Here is a 24,817-nt window from a genome sequence, read left to right as displayed (position 1 = left end):
AAATAAAACTTCCTTGAGACTCCAGAGTGAATTCTAGGTCAGCCTGAGCTAGAGTGAGACCCTACCCCAAAAAACAAAAAAATAAAATAAAAAACTTCATTGAGACTCTATTTCACCCTGGTCACATAACTATCATCAAGGAAGCAAGTAGAAATGAATGTTGGTAAGGGTATAGGGAAAGACATGCCCTTGCCTCCTGTTCATGGGAGTGACAGCTGGTACAGCCACTATGGAAAGTAGTATGAAGAATTCTCAAAAAACTAAAAATAAATCTACCATATGACCCTGCCAGAGACTCCTGGGCATATACCCTCAGGTCTCTACACTCTACTTCAGAGATACTTACTCAGCAACGTTCATTGTAGTCACAATAGCTAGGAAATGGAATTAGACTAGATGTCTACCAACATATGAATGGATACTGAAGATGTGGTATACATGCTCAATGGAATTTTATTTAACTATAAAGAAATATGAAATTTGTTCAAGAATTAGATGGAATTGGAAAATATAATACTAAGTGAGTGTAGCAGACAGCTTCAGGTTCACTAAGATGAACTTCCAGACCAGGTACAGTTATGGAGGAAGGGATTTATTGAAGCTTACAGATCCAGGGGAAGTTCCATAATGGCAGAAATAGCTGGCCTGCCTTCACAGGTCCAAGCAGAGAGAGAGAAGCACAAGCCAAACAGCCAAAGCCACACAGCACAGCACACTTCAGGAACTCCAGCTAGGCACACTTTGCATATCTTTAGATTGAAATCTCAAACCCACCACCACACCTTAAGATTTACCCAGTGACACTGCCTCCAGCCAGGTGGCTGCAGATACAAACTAGAAAGTAATAAAATACTGAATATATTGGGGGCCATCTATTCAAACTACCACAGTGAGGTAACTCAGTCTTAGAAAGACAGCCACCACATAGTTTCTCACATATGTGGATCTCAGCTTTGTATTTTTATATTTGTGTGTAAGTTGGAGTAAGAGTCTGTAGAAGAACCCAGCATGGTAGACAAAGGCCAGGAGAAAGGAGGGGGAAGGATGTAGGAGAAAGGATAGTAGAAATGAAAGTGGAGGGACAGAATACAGGAGGTAGAAAGGTCCAAGTAGGGTCAGTGCAGGGGAACTGAAGAAGATGGGGTGGGGGGAGAATTCCCCAAGGGCATTCATAATATAACTTTCAAAAATGTAATTTAGAAAAAGAGAGAGAGAGAGAATGGGAGGGAGAGAGACAGGGAGGGAGGAAAGGAAAACGGGAGGGAGGGAGGGAAGGAGGGAAAGAAGGAGGAAGGAAGGAAAGAGAAGAAAGAAAAACTGAGTTTTGGGAAGAAGTACACTGCTAGGGTAGAGCCCAGAAGCTATAGGTTATTCCAGGAAATTCCCAGTACCAGGAGTAACCCCCCCGACTCCATGCCTTCGAATTGGGGAGTCCCATGAATCCCCCAAAACAACAAAGGCTAATACCAATGTTCATGGTTACCCAGCAGAACTATGTATGGTAGGACCCTATTGCTGAAGATATCACAAGCTGTGGTCATAGGACACAGAAATCAAGCTAGAACTGAGCAGAAAGCTGCCTCCTGTTGGCTGGTGTCATAGTTCTGAAAAGTACGATGTAGGCTGCTGGGGGAGAAAGGTCATCAACATTCTTAACTAGCAGTGGAACCTACAAACTACACAATCAAATAGCGAGGCAGGATGTACACTTTGCTTTAAAACAATTTTTAAGCGGGTTGTGCACATGCCTTCAATCCCAGCACTTTGGAGGCAGAGGTAGGAGGATCACTGAGTCCAAGGCCAACCTGAGACTACAGAGTGAATTCCAGGTCAGCTTGGCCTAGAGTGAGAGCCTAGCCCGAAGTGAATATATATATATTTGACAATTTCATACTTGCGTATAGAGAGCATTCCAATTTCCTTAAGATAAATGGAGTTGTCCCGGGTCAAGACGAGAGGAAGCTCCTGTGAAGGAGATTGCAGCCTCTCACAATCTTGACTTTCATCTCGCAGCTTTGGCATGCGTCCCTGATCCCCACCCAGCACCTCAGCTCTGCCTCACTGCCTGTCAGCTGCTGCGCCATGCTCTGCCTCCGTGCCTCTTCAGTGAGCTTTTATGTTTATCTTGCATCTAAGGGGAATAAAAGTCTACCATGAAGGACAGATAGAAGGGTGGTCTCATTCTCTGGATGACTGAAAATATCTCAAAAATCTTTTAGAATTCCTCTTGCAATCTAGACCTTTGATCATGAACAAGCAGCTTCCAATTCCACAATTGGGCACCCTAGCCTCCTTTCTTCGGAGGCACTGACTACAGCGGATAACAGATGGTCACAGTGCCCTCTTTGTTTACTGCAAATTCTGCCACTTTGTTTCTAAACTGGGTGTCATGATTCCTCCTGTTCCTAGGTTTCTGATGACCCTGCCATAAAAGAGTTGTAGATCCAGTTGGTAAGAGACAGAAATGGGCTCTTCAGCTCCAGGCTAACTTCTTTCCAAATGTGATGTCTATGAAAAGATTCCTTCTGAGTTTCCTTATCCTAATTAATAATAATTTTCTTAAGTTCAATTAGTCTGCTTTTACATGATTAACATGACTCTGCTCATGTCACAAAATAACAAACCCTGATTTACAAAGAGTACTTATCATTAAATCTGGCTTTCAGTACAATTGGCATTTGCGGAGCTGGGCATGGTGGTGCCTTTAATCCCAGCTCTAGGGAGGCAGAGAGAGAGGAAAATAGCGATGATTTGGAGGGAGGCCGCTTTGAGATTACACAGTGAATTCCAGGTCAGCCTGGGCTAGAGAGAGACCCTACCTTAAAAAACAAAACAAAACGAAGGAAGGAACAAAAACAAATGGCATTTTGCTATCTAATATGGGATCAATGAAGCTTAGGCAGAACAGGAAGACAGGGAAAGTTGTAAAATAATAAAGAGAGGCCCCAGACACAGAAGGTTCTCTTCCCCAGGCCTACTGTGCTCTTACTGACTTCAAACACAACTAACAAAGGGAAAACAGAAGACCTGGGACTTCAAACGACTTCCAACTTCAAGCAGTATTTGTGGAGGACAAATGGCCCACTAAAACAGTGTCTTAGATCTTTTTTAACTTTTTTGTTTAAGATGGGGGGAGGGAGGGCAGTACCATGGAATATTTTTTATAGTCATGGAAGCTGTTAATAAAAATAAAATTGAAAAGAAAAAAAAATTGTGTATTTATTTGCATGTGTGTGGGAGGGAGGGTTTCAGGGTCTCTTGACACTGCAAATGAATTCCCTTCTGGTTTTATGTGGGCAGCTGCTGGAGTGAACCTGGGCAGCAGGCTTTGCAAGTAAACACCTTTAACTGCTGAGCCCTCTCCCGGCCCCAATGCCTTTCAATCCTCAGCACACCCTCTCATTCCTTGAGCAGAGACAGTACCCACCATGAACTTTATTTAATAAAGAGAAAGCCTGTAACACTTAAATGACCTATCGATTTAACTCTAAATATTGTTGAAGAGGAGAGAGGTGGCTTCCTAGCCACCAGTAGGCATGTAATTTGAGAGTCACCAAACCCCTACATAATATATCCCTTACAAAGAAAGTTAATTGCCCCCTTCTACTTTGAGGACACCCTACCAAATTGGCTATGACCTTTCCATAGAGAAGCCCAGCGATCTGTTGTTTTTTTTTTTTTCTCCTTTACCTGAAGCACGTTTTTCTTTCTACCTGTTAAAGTTCTCAACTTTGCTTCAACAACTAGTTCAACTTCGATTTTTTTTTTTTTTTTTCTAGCACCAGAAGTCACAAAACATGGAGTTTCACCTCAGGAAAGTCTCTAAAAGGAACTCCTCAATCTGTGGGGAAAGGGTTAAGGTAGAGACTGACTAAGAGTGAAATTTCTGTGCTACTTATCACCACTGAAAAGCCAACACACTAAAGTCAGCATTATGAATACCTGTTTTGGTTCCTCATATTTTCCTTAATTTTTTTTAAAATTTTTTTATTTTATTTATTTATTTGAGAGCGACAGACACAGATAGAAAGACAGAGAGAGGGAGAGAGAGAGAATGGGCGCGCCAGGGCTTCCAGCCTCTGCAAACAAACTCCAGACGCATGCGCCCCCTTGTGCATCTGGCTAATGTGGGTCCTGGGGAACTGAGCCTCGAACCTGGGTCCTTAGGCTTCATAGGCAAGCGCTTAACCACTAAGCCATCTCTCCAGCCCCCTTAAATTTTTTTTAAACCAGGTATGGTGGTACATGCTTTTTAATCACAGGGCTTAGGAACTTGAGGTAGGAGGATCATAGTGAGTCAACAAGAAAAACAGCAGAAAACACACTCCCAGAGATCGAAAAACACACTATTGAACAATGAGTGAGTTGCTAAAGAAATTCAGAAGGAAACAAACAAGCAAACAAAAACTAAAACTGGGCTAAGGAGATGGCTTGCAAATCCTGGTAGCCCAGTTCCAACTTCCTAGTGCACACGTGTGTGTGTGTGTGTGTGTGTGTGTGTGTGTGTGTGTGTGTATTACAGATTAAACCTAGAGTCTTAGGCAAGTGATCTACCACTGTGCATAAATGCATGAGAATATTTGTAGAGTTAGTCACCATTTTATATATATAAGAAATTAACTGTAGCCAGATGTGGTGGCACATGCCTTTAATCCCAGCACTTGGGGAGGCAGAGGTAGGAGGACCACCATGAGTTCGAAGCCATCCTGATAATACATAGTGAATTCTAGGTCAGCCTGGGCCAGAGTGAGACCCTACCTTGAAAATAATAACAATAAAAAAACCCTGTATTTAATTTTATTATGAGAATGATACTATTGGTATTCAATCTACTATAGCTTCCAGGTAAGAATATTCAGCCCACTATAAAACATGAGGAGTGGACTAAATGACTCCTAGGCTTTGTACAAGTATTCCATAATTTCCTATTCCATTTTACATGCAGCTCACTAAAATATGGGTTCCAAAATGGCAGGGCCTTTTCTAAATTATTACCTGTTGTTAACTCTTGTTGCCAGAATATCCTATACCCAAATAAAAAGTTGTTGAGTGAAACAGTCAGTCAGCTATAGCGTTTGTCTTCTGTCCCTGAAATGCTTATACTTACAGAAATTCTGCTGAATACTTTTCTGAGGAACAACTACTGTGAGCACAAGGCTGCTGTTATGGGTTCTGGGCTCCTATTCAACCTCTCACAATCTATTTGGAGAAGATTTTAGCACAGTCAAATGTGAACACCATAGTAAGAGTAGTTGAGATACCAATGAATAAGAAAGATTCACAAACTTGACATATGAACTTTATTTAAAAAAAAGAATGAGTATAGATACTTTTTACAATTTTTTAAATTTTTTTTATTTTTAATTTTTATTTATTTGGGAATGACAGACAGAGAGAGAAAGAAGCAGATAGATAGAGAATGGGGGTGCCAGAGCCTCCAGCTACTGCAAATGGAACTCCAGATGCGTGTGCCCCCTTGTGCATCTGGCTAACGTGGGTCCTGGGGAATCAAGCCTAGAACCGGGGTCCTTAGGCTTCACAGGCAAGTGCTTAACCGCTAAGCCATCCATCCAGCCCGAGTATAGATAGTTTGATTCTTTTCTCCTTCATTCCTTCATTTAAAAAATTTCTTTCCTCTCTGTTCTTCTTTTAAAAAATTGAAATAAAAAAATTATTTCTGTATGTGTATAGGCATGTATGTAGAAGTCATAGAACAACCTTGAGGTGTCTGTGTTCTTTGACCTTCTTTGAGACAGTGTCTCTTGACACTGTAAAAGAATGGCACTCTAGCTGGCCCATGAGCTTTGAGTTCTCCTGGCTCTGTCTACTACTATAATAGGTGCCTTGGGATCAAATACACACATGTCACTTTGTGTCCAGGTTTACATGGGTGATGGGGATAGGACTTGGGCAGACGGGCTTTGTAAGCAATTGCCTTTAACTGCTCAGCCATTTCCCCTGTCCTTTTCTTTGTTTTTCTAACAGAATTATAATTATTTATAGAATATATTTCCAGAGGATCAGGGAATAAAAAGCAGGATAGTGGGAGTAGATATCCCGTATTTTTTCTTCTTATTTACTAACAAAACACTTGTTTTACCAGATTTAAGAGTTGTGTGCCGTTATAAATAACTTCAAGCTTGTGACTGAAGCCTGCTTTTATGCAGCATCTGGAAGACACACTGAGAGAAAAAACCTACAAATGAATCTGCGGACAGGTGCAAGACCAGAGCTAGATATTTTAAAAATATTTTAATTTACTTACTTGTGAGGAGAGAACAAGAGAGAGGAACCAGAGCCTTTTGCTGCTATAAAGGAACTCCAGATGCATGTACCACTTTGTGCATCTGGTTTTAATGAATTGAACCTGGGCTGGCAGTCTTTGCAAGCTATCACCTTTAACTGCTAAGCCCTCAGAGTTAGATTTTGTTTTCTCTTAAATATTAATGATGTTTGGAAACAGAGTAACTTTCTTTTTCTATACACTAATATTTGAATATACATGATAGAGAAGAGCTCATGAGAATGTAGAAAATGAGAGAAAGAGTCTAAAGATTTCTATGGAAACAGAAGCACTTTAATTTGTCAATAAAATAACTTCATATTTATTATTATATCAGCTATGATATGCTCTTAGAGCAAGTCTTTTAGATTTTTTACCTGTTTTTTTATTTTATTTTTTTATATTTATTTGTTAGTGGGGCAAAGAGAGAAAGAATGAGTATACTGGGGCCTCTAGCCACTGAAAAAAACTCCAGACACATGCACCACCATGTGCATCTGGTTTATGTGGGTTCTGGAAATTCAAACCTGGGTCCTTAGGCTTTGCAGGCAAGCACCTTAACCACCAAGTCTTCTCACCAGCCCCTTTTCCTTGTTTTTATGTTTTCTCAGATAGTGTCCCCACTGTAAACCAGTAACTTAGGCTGACCTTGACAGAATTCAGTATTTTTTTTTAAATTTCTTTTTGTTCATTTATTTATTTATTTATTTGGGAGCGACAGACATAGAGAGAAAGACAGATAGAGGGAGAGAACGAGAATGGGCGCGCCAGGGCTTCCAGCCACTGCAAACGAACTCCAGACGCGTGCGCCCCCTTGTGCATCTGGCTAACGTGGGACCTGGGGAACCGAGCCTCGAACCGGGGTTCTTAGGCTTCACAGGCAAGCGCTTAACCACTAAGCCATCTCTCCAGCCCAGAATTCAGTATTTTAACAGTGCAGATCTAACAGGTATCTGCTGAAGCTTCCAGGTTCTTGGACAGCAGTACAAAGGTCTGTACCAGAGACACATGGTAAGGTAGCCTAGGCTGGTTTGAAATTCACTGTTTTCTTCCCTTCCTAACCTCTTAATTGCAGGAGATGCAAGTGCAAGTTGCATTTGGCTCCTAAATGGTTATTGTAGTAAAAAAGAAATATATTTCAGTCCCATAAAGCAGCCTGCTTTGCAAAACTGAAACTAAGACATAATGAAGTAATTGTTATTGAGAAATAATTTTCTGTGGTTTATTTTTGAGGTAGGTTCTCACTCTACCCCAGGTTCATACAGAGATCCTCCTACCTCTGACTCTGAGTATTAGGATTAGAGGTATGTGCCACCATGCTGACTAAGAAATTGTTTTAAATGATTGTAATTTGATTTTATTAGAGAGAAAAGTAAAATCTGATATATGAAAAAAAGAAAAGTTTTAGAGCAGGACAAAAAGTAGGTAAAGATAATTACATACTCACCATATAATTATTTCAGTTGTTTAAGACAAAGCAATTAAAGTTCTTATATCATTATTACCAAAGTTATCAACAAATTATCTAATGCATAAACTTCTTAGGCTTATAACATAATGAAAACAAATATAGCCTGTTAGATAATATAAGTACTCCAATAACTTCATAAATAAAAATTTCTTAATAAGGCTGGTACTTGTTCTTCTGTTTTTCTAATTACTTTCATAGCATGCATAATTCAATTTACTTATTAAAAGAATGGATATTATACATCACTTTAAGTAATGTTTGATGAATTTGCTATCACATGAATTAGTATTAGGCAAATGCCAAAAAAAGGCTTATAACTTCTTATGTTAGGTGAGCAAAGGAGCTATATTTTTACTTTATTTATATAGTATCTTCTTATCAGTAGAAATGAGAAAATATTGACATAGGAATAAGTAATATCTAAGGTCCTTCATTAGATAGGGAATTTTTTAAAAAGAATTTTTATTGACACCTTCCATGATTGTAAACAATATCCCATGGTAATTCCCTCCCCCACACTTTCCTCTTTGAAACTCCACTCTCCATCATAGCCCCTCCCCCTCTCAATCAGTCTTTCTTTTATTTTGATGTCATGATCTTTTCCTCCTATTATGATGGTCTTGTGTAGGTAGTGTCAGGCACTGTGAGGTCATGGATATCCACGCCATTTTGTGTCTGGAGGAGCATGTTGTAAGGAGTCCTACCCTTCCTCTGGCTCTTACATTCTTTCTGCCACCTCTTCAGCAATGGACCCTGAGCCTTGAAAGATGTTATAGAGATATTTCAGTGCTGAGCACTCCTCTGTCACTTCTTCTCAGCACCATGGTGCCTTCTGCATCATCCCAAGATCGCTGCCATCTGAAAAGAGAAGGGTCTCTAACCAAAACTGAGAGTAGCATTAATATATGGGTATGAACATTAAGCGAAGTGCTTACTGGGCAGTTTGATGAGCACAGTATATACTTTTAGCCAGATTGCAGCAGACATTATACCCCTAGGGCTCATGACTACCCCTGTTATAGGTTTTCAGTATCAGGGATATATTCCCTCCTATGAAGTGAATGTCCAGTCAAATTAGAGAGTGGTTGGTCTCCCCCATAGCAGATGTGACAGTATTGCACCTGTTGGCTCATTTGGTAGGGAATTATTTATTTATTTATTTATTTATTTATTTATTTATTTATTTATTTACAGGCAGAGAGAGATAGAAGAGAGACAGAATGGGTGAACCAGGGCCTCTAGATGGTACAAGCAAACTCCAGATGCATATGCCTCTTTATGTACCTGGCTTTACATGGGTACTGGAGAACCCAATCTGGGTCATTAGGCCCTACAGGCAAACATCTTAATTACTGATCCATCTCTCCAGCCCTAGGTAGGGTATTTCTTATTTTTTTGAGGTAGGGTCTCACTCTAGTTCAGGATGACCTGGAATTTACTATGAAGTAGTCTCAGGGTGGCCTTGAACTCACAGTGATCTTCCTACCTCTGCCTGCCAAGAGCTGAGATTTAAGCCATCACGCCTGGCTAGGTAGGGTATTTTTAAGTCACCCTTCAAGGCCCAAAACAGTCAATCATTTAATGTCTTTTATAGTTTTATGCTGTATCAGATGAAGTATCATGAGATATATTATTTATAGTTATCACAGACGAATATGTATGTACTTACATATGTGTATATGTAGACACATGTAGTTTAAAGTTTTAAAATAGAGATTATATTTTAATTAAATTCAAATTGGATATGGTCAACATGGCATGGTTCATGATCTACCTTTAAATTGTTCAGATTAGCCTTGGGGATTTGTTGAAGTGGAGCATACCCTAAGAACTTGAGAACTACTGGTTTAAAAGTTAAACTGTCCTATTCACCTCTATAGAGGATAGCTACTCTTATGCAATAGAACTCCTGCCCTTGGCTTTTGACAAGGGTTTCTCAATAAGTGAAGTAATCATGTGAAAATAGTAGAACCTAGTGCCAAGAAGATATTTGAAATAAAAGAAAATTCTATTAGACAAAGGTTATAATTTAGAAGATTTCTTTTTGTATTTTTCAGCTACAAGGTTGCTTTCAGGCATGTCGATGAACACCTATAATCCTAGCATTTGGGAGGTGAACACAAGAGAATGAGGAATTCAAGATCCTTCTCAGATACACATGTTGTTCAAGGCCAGCCAAAACTATGAGATACCCTGTCTCAAAAGAAACTTTAAGTAAGTAAATAAACAAATATTATAAAAGTCTTGGCAGGAATTAACATCTTCTGAAGAAAATCCCTTGCTATTCCCTTTTGTTATGGGACCACTGGAACAACTGATTCCAAAAAATTGAAATTTACCTAGAATCTCATGCTGGGAGATGAAGACTGCCGAGTCTCTGAAGCCAGTCAGAGAGAGAGAATGTGTCTCCTGGAAAGAGATTTATATCTTGTCAGACCACAAGTGAGAAGACCCTTCAGGACACTGGAGCTGCAACAATGATGCTACCTTGGCCAAAGCTTGACTGCTACTGCTGTGTTCTCTGCATGTGTGTGCAGGAGGTGCATCCCTCTGCTCCCATGTGTACATCCGCACAGCACACATACTATACACCACATATGCAACATACACAGAAGAAAACAATAAGGAGCTGTTGATGTGTTTTTGTTTTTCAATCACATAAAAATGAAATAAAGCAAAGATAATTCTCCTACAGATGGGAAATATTTGTGTTCACTGGTTTGGAGAAAAGAGTTGGAACTGATGGACTGAAATAGTGTAAGAAAATAAAGTTGCAAAATAAATCAGTTCCATGTTTAGCAGAACTTCAGTTTTGGCCTTTCCCCAGATATTGCAGATACAATGAAAAAAAAAAAAAATACAAGTTCTTTCAGGCCTTAACTAGATTTGCCTTTGCCTCTGTATCAGTTAACTTTTCATTGCTAAGACAAAATACCTGACCAGAAGCAACTTAAGGAAAGAAAGAGTTGTGTGGGCTTATCATTCTAGAGGCTACAGTTTCAGAATGTAGAGGCCATTATGACTCAGAAAACATGGCAGGAGAAGGAAGCTGGGTCACCATGCCATATCAAAAGGGAGGAAGTAGAGAGATAAAAGTTAGTGGGGCTGACCGGGTCCATTGTGGAAGAGGTGGCAGAAACAATGTAAGAGCCAAAGGAAGGGTAGGACTCCTTACACCGTGCTCCTCCAGACACAAAATGGCCTGGATATCCATGATCTCACAGTTCCTGACACTACCTACACAAGACTACCATAATAGGAGGAAAAAAATCATGACATCAAAATAATAGAGAGACTGATTGACAGGGGGAGGGGATATGATGGAGAGGTGGAGTTTCAAAGGGGAAAGTGGGGGTAGTGTGGGAGTTACTATAGGATATTGTTGACAATTATGGAAATTGTCAATAAAAAATTAAATAAAAAAGTTAGTGGGGACTGAATTTAAAAAGTTTGTCAAGCCCTACCTCCAGTGACATACTCCCTCCAGCAATGTGCTACATCCTAAAGGTTTCACAGGGGCTGGAGAGATGGCTTAGCCATTAAACACTTGCCTGTGAAGCCTAAGGACCCTGGTTCAAGGCTCGATTCCCCCGGGCCCACATAAGCCAGATGCACAAGGAGGCACATGCATCTGGAATTTGTTTGCAGTGGCTGGAGGCCCTAGCATGCCTGTTCTCTCTCTCTTTCTCTCTCTCTTTGTTGTTCTCAAGTAAATAAATAAAAATGAAAACAAAAACAAAACAAAAAAAAAAAATAAAGGTTCACAACCTTCTCACAGAACGCCACTAACTGAGGATTAAGTCTTTAAAACATGAGCCCATGGGAGACATTTCATATTCAAACTACCACATCCTCCCTAATTCATAACTAAGGTCTATTGTTTATTATCACAAGTTGGGCAACACAGGGAGATACCCAATTCTGAGGTGAGAGAACACACCCAACAATGCTAAAAACCATGTAACTACTAGAATGATAATAATTATATATACATTGAATATCACTGAGTTTAATGAGTATCTTATGCATTTAAATAATGGCCTGTCTTTTTCCATTTTGAGGAGGAGGGATTTAAGTCAGGGCTTCATATAACTCAGTGTTGTAGTTACCTTCTCATTTCAGGGGCAAATCACCTGACCAAAAGCAGTTTATGGGAGGAAAGTGTTTCTTTTACCTTATAGTCTCAAGGAGAAACTTCATGATGGCAGGGGAAAGCATGGCATGAGCAGAAGCTGGACATCACCTCTGCCACAGCAGGTAGAAACAGCAACAAGAGAGTGAGCTGAGCTCTGGCAAAGGGGAGCTGGCCATACATTCCAAAGCCCACCCTAGCAGCATGCCTCCTCCAGCAAGGCTCCGCCTCCCAAATTACCAGTAGCTGGTTACCAAGCTTTCAGAACACATGTGGTTATGGGGGGACATCTGACTCAAATTACAATTCAGCTACATATGAAGTTCAAGACTAACCTGGCCTCCATAGTGAGTTGCAAGCTGATATAAAAGGGAGCTGTTCAAGTTCAATTCAGTACAAAATAAAGGTCTAGTAAAAAAGAGAAATCCTCATAACAGAAGGGGCAAAGTCAAGAAATGAATGTTAGAAAAATGGGAAAGCCAGAACAGATGTTTATGATTTTAGCTATACTCCTAATTTAGGGTAGGTTAGTTGACACTCATTTATAATCCCTCAGGATTAGAAAAGCAGTATATAATTTATATGAAGACAGCATATATAAGATAATGACATGTAAGGCAGGTGCAAAGTGGGCTAAAAGTTCAACTTTGAACCTTAACATCCTTCCTGATTTATTATTTATATTTGTTTTGTTTGTGGTATTTTCCTTTCTTCCCCCTTTATTTGAGACAGTCAGTTAGCTCAGAAAAGTCTTGCACATGCTATTTAGCCATGGATGACCTAGAGCTCCTGATCCTTTTGCCTCTACCTTCTGAATGCTGCCATTATAGACTTAAGCTATCACTGTAACTTGGTATTTTCATGTGCTAAAATTTGTGCCTGGAGTAGCAGAAAAATGTAGCAGAAAAGTAATGCTGAAGACTGTTATGTCATTCCATTGCCTTAGGAAAGCCCCGGGTCCAGGCAAGAGTTCCAGAAACGGGGCTAATGAATCTTCCCAATAGTTTCATTGTACAAGACAGATGGGTAGATTTTGCAGTTTAGAGATGGAAGTCCACTGATTATACATTCATACTTTAATACATTTATTTATTTGACAGAGAAAGAGGGAGAGAGAGAATGAATGGGAGCCAGAGCCCCCAGCCACTGCAAACACCCCCTGGTGCATCTGGCTAAGTGGGTCCTGGAGAACTGAACCTGGGTCCTTTGGCTTTGCAGGCAAATGCCTTAACTGTTGTGCCATCTCTACAGCCCTACATTTATACTTTAAGCTCAAATAAAGTGAATTTGTTTGAGTAGACTGTCAGGTCACCATAGCAGGAATTAAAACTTTTTTCCTTTTACTTTCCTTGTTCTTGTTTTCAAGTTTACTTAGATATTTCATGATTTTGATGTTATCTGGTTCTTTATAAACACCTCGGTACATGACCACTTGGGGAGCACTACAGTAACGTGGGTTCATGGTTTCTTATTTTTTTTGGTTGGTTGGGTTTTTTGTGGTAGAGTCTCACTCTAGTCCAGGCTGATTTAGAATTCACTATGTAGTCTCAGGGTGGCCTTGAACTCAGGGGATCCTCCTACCTCTGCCTCCTGAGTTCTGGGATTAAAGGCATGCGTCAACATACGCGGCCTAGCCGCATGTTTTCTTGATTTTTTTCCTTTGAGGTAGGGTCTCAGTCTAGCCCAGTCCAGGCTGACCTAGAACTCACTCTATTTCCAGGCTGACCTCAAACTCAGTGATCCCCCTAAGTCAGTCTCCTGAGTGATGAGATTAAAGGCGTGAGCCACCACGCCCAGCACTTTTAGTTTGAGAGAGGCTCTTTGTGAAGCCCGGCCAGACCTAGAGCTAGTGTTCCTCCTGCTTAAGCCTCAAGTGATGGGATTTACAGGCAGGTGCCGCCATGCGTGGAACTCAAGGCTGTACTAACTGTAATTTTCCTTAGGAAATCTGTAAAAGTAGCTTTCATCACATCAAGATAGCTGAAATCCCAAACTGAGCGCAACTCAGTGACTCATATACTCATATATTCCAGCAATGCTAGTGAATCATACTCCTATATCCAAATGGTTTGAGGGAAACACAGATCAGAGAAATAGGAGAGCAGAACAGTATCTGGGGAAGCATGCTTTTTATGTATTGTAAGCTGGGGGAAAATGAATGCAGGTTTCTAGGAGTCCTCAAAATATGAACGTGTTTACTGCTCAGGATCGTTCGTACTGCTTTCCCGGATTCTGACCCTATGTTGCTGGCAAACGCGGGCTGTGGGAAGCTCAGTACCTAAGCAGAGAAACCTCGCGCGGTGGAGGCCTCACGCAGCGTGCAGCAGCGGTTCGGGTCTGGGGGGGGACTTCTCTTTGGGTACAGGGTCTCCGGGTGCAGCGCAGGCTGGCCTCCAACCCCGATCCTTCGGGAGCTGGACAAGTCCGGGCACCGAGCGTCACCGCCTCGGGGTCGCCTCCAAACCAGGAAGGCATCTGGGTTGCGGTTCCGCCTTCCTAGGGACAGTGTCCTCGAAAGCGGTAGGGGACGCCGAGGACAGGCCAGGGAGGCAGCGCGCAACGCGACCGGGAACAGCAGCAGAAGACGCCCTCCCGAGCCCGGACGCCCCCGCGCCGCCTCGCGGCTCCGCAAGTCTCGCGTGGTTTGCACTAGGGGGCGTGGCTAGGCTGGATGGGCGAGCCGGAGGGGGCGGAGTCAAGCGGGGACGTCCCTGGGCCTTGTTGACATCGGCGTCCGCGCGGCTGCACGACGCGCTCGGCGCATGCCCGGCTGGCGGGCGGTGCTGGAGGCCGGGACGGTCGGGCTGTCCCGGTCCCTGGTCGGGGCCCCGCCTCTTCCCCGGCTGGCTGCGGCGGCCGGCGGTAGCGGAGCTCGTCCTGGCCTAGCCGAGGCTCGCGCCGCGGCGCTGGGGCCGCGTCACAGGTAACGCGGCGGCCCGCGGGGTCGGGGGACGCGGGGCGGGCCCGGCAGGGAGCCGCTGGCTTGCAGGGCTCGTGGACCTGGAACGCGGGCGCGGGCCCCCGCCGCTCCTGGGACGCCCACCGGGCCGCGCCGCCCGCTGGCTTGGTTGTTTTGGTTTTGAAGCCAGAGCCCAGCCTAGGAAGCTTCGTGCTGCCGCAGCGGCTGGGAAGCGGCCCGAGAGAGCAGAGCCAGCGGGCGCTAACATTTCCTTTCTGACTTTTGTTGTTGTTTTGATTACTGCCTGTGGCATGTTTGTAGGCTATTTCAGACACCGCAGGCAGAATATCCAGGAGTATAAGAAACGGAGGATTTTTTTGCAGACCCAAGATTCCACCCCCCCAACCCCACTTACTTAGTTTTCATGTCTTAAATCGAGATCATCACAGCTTTATTTTTGTGGTTAACACCAGTAGAATTTGGGTACAGGGGAGGAAGAACGCTTTTAGCAGATTTCCTTTTTCATAACAAAAGTACTGCGTGCTCTGTAACAAGAAAATATGTTGCCAAACAATGAAGACGCCTGCCGTCCCTCTTGTGCCTTCTTTCCCCCCTCCTCCAATATTTTCTCGTTTCTCAGGGTAACTAGATCTCAAGTGTATGTAGTCAGCCATTAGGAATTTTTTGTTTGTTTTCGGAATTTTTTCAGTGCACACGGTGGGTATGTTTTAGAAACAAAATTGGAATTACATTGTACATCACTTTTGGCCAACAGTACATAACCTCTCCATTTTATTAACATTGTTTTTAAAAGCTATACAGATGTGTATGCACTGTTGGACATGGTCTTCAGTTTTTCAGTAACTACTTCCTTAAACGCAATTTTTGTTTTTTAAATTAAGATGTGGTTTCTTACAGCCCAGGCTATCCATCAACCACCTATGTAGGATAGAATAACCTTGAACTCCTGATCTTCCTGCCTCTGTCTCCCAAGTCCTGGGATTACAGGCATGTGCCACCAGGCCTGACACACAAGCCATTATTTTGCAACATAATATTTTGAAACTTTCAGAATGCCTAAGGCCAGATGTGCTACTTTCATATTGAACAGATTGAATAATATGTTTACACAGAGCTTAATGATAGTTCACATGAGACAGAATGACTTCATGAAGTAGATTACTGAGTTTACTTTTTTTAGTGCATTTTTCAAAACTAAATCTAAAATACATATGGTGAGATGAGAACATTTAATTTCTTAAATTTGAGGTGGGCTACTTGTGAAAAAGAGGTAAGGTAGAAAACCAGTGACCTAGAAGTTTGAAAAAGTACTAGGAATTAAATACTTTGGTAAGTGAGCCTTAGGGACTTAACTTGAAAGTGGAGGATAGCCCGGCAACTACCTGCTATTAAATAAGACAAAGCTGGTGAAGCCCTGTTAAATTCTGTATCTGTGCAGTGGAGGTGGAGGCATTGTTGATTTAATCACTTAACTTGTGTTTACTGAAAATGCCCTGCTGTGCGCGTCCATGGCAAATAGAATTGAGTAAATTAATAGCAAGCAACTGTCTGGTTCTAAACATGTCCAGCCTTAAATCTAAATTGCATTGCATTTTATTTGAGAACTAGGTGTTACAGGAATCAAAGCCATTCATGGTATTGTTGTTTCTGGTAATAGGCTCCTCTAGGTTTTTCCTAACAATAGCATATGTAATAATCTCCCCACTCTATGATAAATTACTCTGAGATTAACTAGTTGCTGCAGATTCTGTTGCTTTTTCAGTAGCAATGCCTCCTTATACTCTCAAGTGTGTTTAATCCAAAAACTTTTTTTTTTGTTCTGTTTTGCTGTGTTTCCTTAATGGAAACTGCCTTATTGAAAATAGTCTAATAAATGCAAGAAACTAAAATCGTTTGTATCTTTAGATGAAGGTGTGGTAGTTAGTTAAATATTATTAAAACATTAAACTCTTTGGTTTTAAGTCCTTTATCAAGAAGGGAGGGACCTTGATGTTCAATGTCATGGTAAATTTGAGTATCTTTACTTATAGATTATATGTGAGGAGTCTGTCCAAACTTGGTTGGTAATCTCATTTCAGTAAACATTTCTGTGAATCTAGGTGAACTTTTTTGTAAATTGAAAAGAATACAAGAGGACACTAAGATTAAAATTTGCTTCTTTGTGCTATTTCAGTTTTAATGCGTCACTAGGGTATGTGTCATAATTAGGATATGTTTAATTTTTTAGTTTTTTGGTAGGTCTTGACAATTGTAGTTTAAGGAAATATGGCAAATATGGAAATAAGTAGAATATGATCAGTTATAATGTGTTTGAGAAGAAACCCATTTACAATAAAAGATTTGAGCCTTTCTGCTAAGTTTAGCGTTAGATCTTGGAGTTTGATCTAAATATCTGCCATTGATTACTTAGCTTGTCTTGGATGTATTTTATACTTGTTGGACACAAAAATGTTCCAGGTCTAGAAAGATCTGTTTACTAAGAGTGTCTTAAGATCTGTTGACCTTTAGCTATCATCTGATGAACATATGCATGAGTGTGTGTGTTTAGAAATGAGCGAAATCCCAGTGATACATCCCAGGATAAAGAGCTTGCCTGGCAGGCATGAATACCTTGGTTCAGTTCCCATTTACCCCCTTCCTTCCCAAGTAAATAAATGGAATAATCTTATTCCTTATAGGAAAGTTTTATTTCCCAATTAAACCTGAAAATTGTTTGGGGTCATATATTCATATTAGTAACCAGAAATAGATCAGCTATTTTGGTCCTATGTATAATTAAAACTTTTAAAAAAGATATACAAGATGTTTCCAGTTTAAAATCTTGTTTTGGCCGTCTGTCCTTTTGCCCCTCTCTCCCTCCCTCCCTTTCTTTTATTTGTGTTTTTTGGTCAGGGTAAAGGACACAGAAAATTTATTATATATCCCAGGGCTTTGGAAGTACAAGACTTTTACTTGGGGTGTTTGAAATTAATTTATATAAACAGCTATTGTGGAATTACGTAAAGGATTTAGTCTTCAGAGTTAGGTTTCTTGGGAGAAGCCAGAATACAGTGTGAATGTGTGAATCTGGTATTGGCTGTCAAAATAAACAAAGGGTGTAGGGGGTTCTATAAAGACTGGGTAATCAGAATCAAATATATAGACAAATGTATAGGAAGGTGAGAACCTCAAAATTATAATTCCTTGAATTTTGAGACATAGAAATCTTAATTATATAATTATAATTATCTTGTATTAGCTGGATCTTGCTGGGGGTTGAATTGGGATAATTAAAGTAACTTGCATGCTATTGTATACCTTGAACACATTAGCATATGTCAGCTAGTCCAGTTCTTAACCTGAAGTTATAATGAGCATTTGAGGAGATATAGGATGGGAAGTGCTATGAGGTTTTGTCATCTTGCTTTCTTTAAACCAGCACCCCCAAGTTGTCCTCTCTGAAGCCTTTATTCATGCTCCAGCTTCCTAGTTTTAGGTGTTGCCTTATGCGTGGTTCTCATCTGTCATTGTAGAACTCCATTCTTTGTTGGTGATCCCACACAGATCAGGATTTTTTTGGTTGGTTGTTTTTGTTTTTTTTTGAGGTAGGGTCTCACTCTGGCTCACCTGACCTGGAATTAACTATGTAGTCTCAGGAACTCACAGCGATCCTCCTACCTCTGCCTCCCGAGTGCTGGCAGATGAGTGGTTATAACTGCTTATACCCTGTACCCCAATTCTGCATGATAACTTACTGTCAGTTTGTTATTTTGAACCAGCTACTTTGTAAATTTTCATTCCTTTTTCCTCTTTCCTTGTTTATGTTGAAGGCTAACATTTTGTTAGTCAAGTAGACTCAAAACCAAAAGGTCACCCTTGAGTTTTCACTCTACTTTGCCTAGCAGTATTTTTGTTTTGTTATGTTGCCTTTTTCTTTTTCTCCCAGCAGCCATGTACACAGTGAGATATCTCTGACCTCTAGGATTTCCTTTTCATCATGCTTACTGATAATAATAGAGCCCTGATAGTATTCTTTACTCACTGACATAACAAAACCCCATTTACTGCCTACTTCTATATCAGTCATAGTTTGAATGGTTTATTCTCATTTTGGTCCTCGTAAGTTGTTAGGTCCTTTTATCCCCACTATACAGGTAAAGAGATTGAGCCTTTGTGAGCCTGAAGGAGTTGGTGGTATAAAGCTGGAAGTTAAAAGATTGTATTTCTAAGCATCTTCTTTGTAAGTCTGTATTCTTGACCACTTTGCCCCTGTCACATGTCTCTTCATTGACTGGAAAGTTCCCCAGCATTGTATCTCTGCATTAAAATGATCCTAGTCCCCTTTTTAAAAACTTGTTTCAACTAGTAGACAAACTTGTTTTAGTACCTATCCCCAAAAGGTTGTAAACTTAAGTTTTACTATGCTTTTTTTTCTCAAGCATTTTCATTTCTTGGGTTTTTTTTTTTTTTTTCCTTCTCTCATTTATGCTTGTCATTGTGTTTGAAGCCTGGTTCCCAGAATGGCAATGAGCAGGTGAAGGGTACTCCAGAGGTGCTTAGGTCTTTAGGGTAATTGGGTACAGGACCTGGGAAGTCATTAAGGCGTCCTCAGGTGACTCCTGCATAGTTCTCAAAAGAGATAGTTCTTGCAAGAGAGTGGTTATAAAAGCAATCTCACACCCCCCCCCCCTTAGATCTCTGATTTCCTGCTTGGGGATGTAATTGTTCTTACACACTAGCTCCCTCTATTGCAATTACCATAATTTGGTGCACAAGGAATTTGTGTTTTAGTAATCAAGCTTGGGACAAGCCTTAGCTAACTTGTCAAGTTTCTGCACATTCATGGCCAACCACTTGGTTTAGCTCCTGGTTATGGAAGCCACAGGTATGCTGGTCAGTCACAACACTGCTGTCATGGCCAGTGGGTAAATAGTGCAGAGCTTCATTATGATGTCATTATGTCTTGCCTTAAGTTTAGTGGAAGGCAGTATTTAGAAATACCATGGCTTAAAGACTTTGGTTTACAATATCTGAAAGGACAGTTCATTTTTTTTTATGACTCCTGAAAATCTTGATACTTTTAATTGTCATATTTGCATCTCATAGGTCTGTGTGTGTTGTGTGTGTATTTAGGTTTATGAAGGCAGGATCTTACTATGTAGCTGTTGCAGTCAGATTCGCATTGCTTCCAGAAAACACTTGACCAAGAGCAACTTGGGGGAAAAGGTTTATTTTGGCTTACAGACTTGAGGGGAAGCTCCATGATGTTAGGAGAAAATGATGGCATGAGCAGAGGGTGGATGTCACCCCTGGCCAACATAAGGAGAAGTATAGCAGCAGGAGAGTGTGCCAAACACTGGCAAGGGGAAACTGGTTATAAAACCCATAAGCCTGCCCCCAATAAATACACTGCCTCTCGGAGGTGTTAATTCCCAAATGACCATCAGCTGGGGAACCTAGCAGTGAGAACATCTAAGTTTATGGGGGACACCTGAATCAAACCACCACAGTACCCCAAAACAGTAACCTCAGACTGACCATCTTCTTGTCTCAGCCTCCCAAGTGCTGGGATCAGGCACCATGCCCAGTTCATTCTCTTGATGACTAGAGTGGATTTTTAAATCTTGGTCATTCTTCCTACTCAAACATAAGAATAATTTTTGAACACATAAAAGTAATTACCACAGTTTTTTAAATTTTAAATATTTTATTCTTATTTATTTATTTGGGAGAAAGAGAGAGAGAGAGAGAGAATGAGAATGGGCACTCCAGGTCTTCTAGCTGTTGTAAATGAACCCCAGACACATGCATCATCTTGTGCATCTGGCTTATGTAGGTCCTGGGAATCAAACCTGGTGGATCCTTTGGCTTTGCAGGCAAGTACCTTAGCCAGTAAGCCATCTCTCCAGCCCCACAATCTTAATTTCAACACAGGTCTGTCATAGTCTTTGATAGTTTAACATGCATTATAAATTCTGTTATAAAATAAATACTTCTAAACCATTTTAATGAGATTGTTTTTATTTTCTATAGACTGATGTGAACACTTCATTCTTTTGAAATCTACAGCGATTTATGTAAATATATGTATCATAATTGGTCATGAAATTGTTTGGGCTCTAAAGGAAAGGAGTAAAATCACCATGGGCATATGGTAGCTGAACTACCTCTTTTTTGTTTGTTTGTTTGTGAGAAGATAGGGTTACTGCTACTGTTTGTTAAGGATTTCTGTCTTCACTGTTTAGTAATCCCTGGTTTAAGAGCACTTAACATTGTGTGACTGTAGTTCACACTAATTCCTACAGACTGTAATTTGCCAAAGCAGCAGGAAAGTTTGTTGTGGACAGGGTCTCAGCTCTATAACTGAGGATGACCTTAAGCTTCTGATTCTCCTATCTCCACTTAATTGCAGGGATTATAGGGGCCTGGTTTTAGGCAGTGTTAGGCATTGAACCCAGGGATTTGTACATACTAAGCAAGCACTCTACCAATTGAGCTGCATTCCAGTCCAGTCCTTAAGCAGGAAAGTATTTTTATTCCCATTTTATAAATACACGTATTGAGGCTGAGGGTGATTTCATTTTCCTGAAGTTTTTTTTTTGTTTTTTTTTTCCCCTACAGAATGACTCAGTCATCTGTATTGTTGAAGAGCACAGGGTGTGGTTTGAGTTAAACCTAGAATTCAACCATAATTTTGCCTCTTAGTACTTGTGAAAGTTTAAGTACATTATTTATTTCACTTTAGCTTTTCATCCTTGAAAATACCACGCAAAAAATTTTTCAAGAATTGACTGTGTTAAAGTCCTTAAAGCACCTCAATGTTTTATGTTTAACAAACCGTCCATGTCACTTGTGCTATAATAATAAAGGTAATAATAAAGGATAATAATAAAGGTAATAATAAAGGTAATATTTTGTGAAGTATGTACTACCACTGAGCGATTATGAGATCAGTTACTTGGTAGAAAGTGAGGGACCTAACTCAGCAGTAGTATCTATATGAGTATAGGCCAAATTTGGACTATTTACCTCATTTAACTATATTGTAAACAGGGAGCTGGAGTGGATTACAAAACAAACAAGCAAGCGAACAAAAAAACCTGAGCTAGGCCTGGTAGCAAATGTCGGTAATCCCAGCACTTGGGAGACTGAGGCAGAATTGTGAGTTTGAGGTCAGCCTGGAACACACAGGGAGCCTGAGGCTTACAGAGTGAGACCCTGTCTTATGTCTAACCGTTGCTAAGCCATCCCTCCAGCCCGTGCTGGATATTTTCTATGACTGCAGAATCAGGATACTGGGGACTTTTCTTAACTCTATTTTTTGAAATGGAATTTTGCAGTGTAGTGCAGGCTAATCTGGATTTTGCTGAGTTTCCAGGCTGGCCTCAGTCTTACAGCACTGGGCTACCACACTCATTGAGCTTACTGGTTTTGTTTATTTTGAGGTTGGGTGTCACTCTCACCCAGGCTGACCTGAAAATTCACTCTTTAGCCCAAGCTGGCCTTGAACTCTCATACGTCAGCCTCCTGATGCCCACCTCATCACTTTGTTTTTAGAATCTTTGGCTTAAAAAGAGCTTTTCAGATCTGGGCGTGGTAGCGTACACCTTCAAGCACCTGGGAGGCAGAGGTAGGAGGACAGCTGTAGGTTTAAGGCCACCATGAGACTACATAGTGAATTCCAGGTCAGCCTGGGCTAGAGCGAGACACTATCTCAAAAAGAAAAGAAGAAAAAAAAAAAAAAGGAGCTCTTCAGTTATTTGTAACATTAATTCCTTTTACCTTCATTGGCACTAGGTTAAAAGAACAAACTAAGCTGGGATTGGTGATGCAGACCTGCAATCTCAACTACTTGGGACACCAAGGCAGGAACATTCCAAGTTCATAGCCTGTGTGGGCTACAGAGTGAGTGACAGCTAGTCTACCTTGGTACCTTAGGGAGATCCTGTCTCAAAATAAAAAAAAGTAAAAATAAAAGCTCTGTGGTAAAAGTGCCTGCCTAGCATGCCCAGTACCCTAAGTACTTCAAAAACAAAACAGCAAGACCCGAAATTTATTCATGTGACCATGTTTCAATATTTAATTTGGGAGCCAGGTGTAGTGGCACACACCTTTAACCCCAGCACTTGGGAGACAGAGGTAGGAGGATCACTGTTAGTTCAAGGGTACCCTGAGACTACAAGTGAATTCTAGGTCAGCCTGGGCTAGAGTGAGATACTACCCTGAAAAACCAAAAAAAAAAAAAAAAAAAAAAGATTTTATACACACACACACATAATTTGGTTCTCAAAACTAAGTTTAGTCAGTAGTAGAATAAGGTAGAAAGGCTGCAGATTTAAACTTTAGTAAATATGTTTGATTCTGGCCTCTTTCATTGCTGCTTCAAAGTTTTTATCAAGATCAGTATTTATTTTTATACCTGTTTTAGTGCCTTCTGCTAACTGGAACATTACTGAAATCAGGTCTTGCTTCTAAATGTCTCTCTTGCACACGTTCTTTCTCTTTATACATATAGCTTTTATTTTCTTTTGGCCAGTTCATCTTTCTACTCTTTTAGCAATGCACTAGACAGACAAAAGACATTTACCTGCAGAAGAATTTTGTTTTCTTTTTAAATTTTATTTATTTATTTATTTATTTATTTTTTTGGTTTTTCAAGGTAGGGTCTCACTCTAGCCCAGGCTGACCTGGAATTCACTCTGTATTCTCAGGGTGACCTCTAACTCACAGCAACCCTCCTACCTCTGCCTCCCAAGTGCTGGGATTAAAGACGTGCGCCACCACGCCTGGCTTAAATTTTATTTATTTATTGAGGAAGGGCGGTACAGAAGGAGGGAGACAGAGAGAAAGAAAAAAGGGAAAGAAGGAACAACACAAGCATGGGCATGCCAGGGCCTCCTGCCACTACAAGTGAACTCCAGACGCACACACTTTGTATATCTAGCTTTATGTGGTTATCAGTTTTCCCCTCCTATTATGTAGGTCTTGTGTAGGTAGTGTCAAGCACTGTGAGGTCATGAATATCAAGGCCATTTTATGTCTTGAAGACAGCACTGTAAGCACTCCTCTCCTTCCTTTGACTCTTACATTCTTCCACCTCTTCTGCAATGGTCCCCTGGCCTTGGAGGGTGTGATTGAGATGTCTTGCTCAGTGCTGAACTCCTCTGTACTTCTCAGCACTATGGTGAGCTTTATTTTATTTTTTTTATTAAGTAGAAACTTTGGACATGTTGTGTACTGGTACTATGATTTCCTTCCTCTCTGCCCCCACTCCACTGAGGGCCCTTGTCAGTGGGATTACTGGTATTCTCCATGGGTTGTAGGTTATGAGATAAGAGAGCATCAGTCAGTCATTGTAAGGGAGTGGGTTGGTAATGCCTGTGGATATTCTCTCATTTTGTGGTTATTAAAATCTTTCTGCTCCCTCTTCCACAAAATTCCCTGAGTGGTAACAGGTGTGTTTTAAGTCTCCTGTACTGTTGAGCTCTCAGCAGCTTCTGGATTTGTGCTGTGATACATTTTGGGTAACCTCAGTGTCTGTCTCCCATCACCCTGACGCAGGTTGTCAGGCTCGACATTGAAGCAGCCCCTTCATTGAGGAACCTCTCCAGTTCCTCAGTGTGGTTTGGGCCTTGGCTGATGTACAAGGGGTGGTTTACCTCCTTGGTTCTCACTGCTTTCTGACCTCAACTCTCAGTGATCAGGTTTCCCCAGCATCTCTAAAATTATTTTTAATGTTTTATTTACTTGTAAGTAGAAAGAGAAAGAATGAATGAGAATGTGCATGTTGGGGCTTTTGGCACTGCAAATGAACTGTAGATGCATGCTCTGTTTTGTGCATCTGGATTTATATGGGTACTGTCGATTCAAACCCCAGGCCATCAAGCTTTGCAAGTGAGCCTCTTTAAACCCTGAGCCACCTTTCCAGCCCAACCTTGGTCTTTAAAAATAAAAGTTTGAAGTGGATGTGGTGGTGCACACCTTTAATCCCAGCACTCGGGAGGCAGAGGTAGGAAGATTGCCGTGAGTTCT

At 41.0% G+C, this 24,817-nt stretch overlaps 1 protein-coding gene and 1 long non-coding RNA gene across 2 annotated transcripts in view; one reads left to right on the top strand and one right to left on the bottom strand.

The window, feature by feature from the left end:
• Nucleotides 1-8,556: 8,556 nt before the first annotated feature.
• On the bottom strand, nt 8,557-14,384 carry LOC123458533. The gene is made up of 3 exons (XR_006635713.1): nt 14,165-14,384; nt 10,094-10,163; nt 8,557-8,612 (listed from the first exon to the last, which is right to left on the bottom strand). It is a non-coding gene; the product is annotated as an uncharacterized LOC123458533 (long non-coding RNA).
• A 349-nt stretch (nt 14,385-14,733) lies between these two features.
• Nucleotides 14,734-24,817, top strand: part of Pcmtd1 (protein-L-isoaspartate (D-aspartate) O-methyltransferase domain containing 1) — a 96,984-nt gene continuing 86,900 nt past the window's right edge. The window contains exon 1 of the mRNA XM_045144215.1: nt 14,734-14,809. The gene's annotated coding sequence lies outside the window, so the exon portion shown is untranslated. The remainder of the gene's footprint in view (nt 14,810-24,817) is intronic.

This window comes from Jaculus jaculus, chromosome 2, assembly GCF_020740685.1.
Source record: "Jaculus jaculus isolate mJacJac1 chromosome 2, mJacJac1.mat.Y.cur, whole genome shotgun sequence".
Lineage (NCBI taxonomy): Eukaryota > Metazoa > Chordata > Mammalia > Rodentia > Dipodidae > Jaculus > Jaculus jaculus.
The sequence above is the reverse complement of the archived record's forward strand: the minus strand, read 5'-3'. Positions and strand labels throughout refer to the sequence as shown.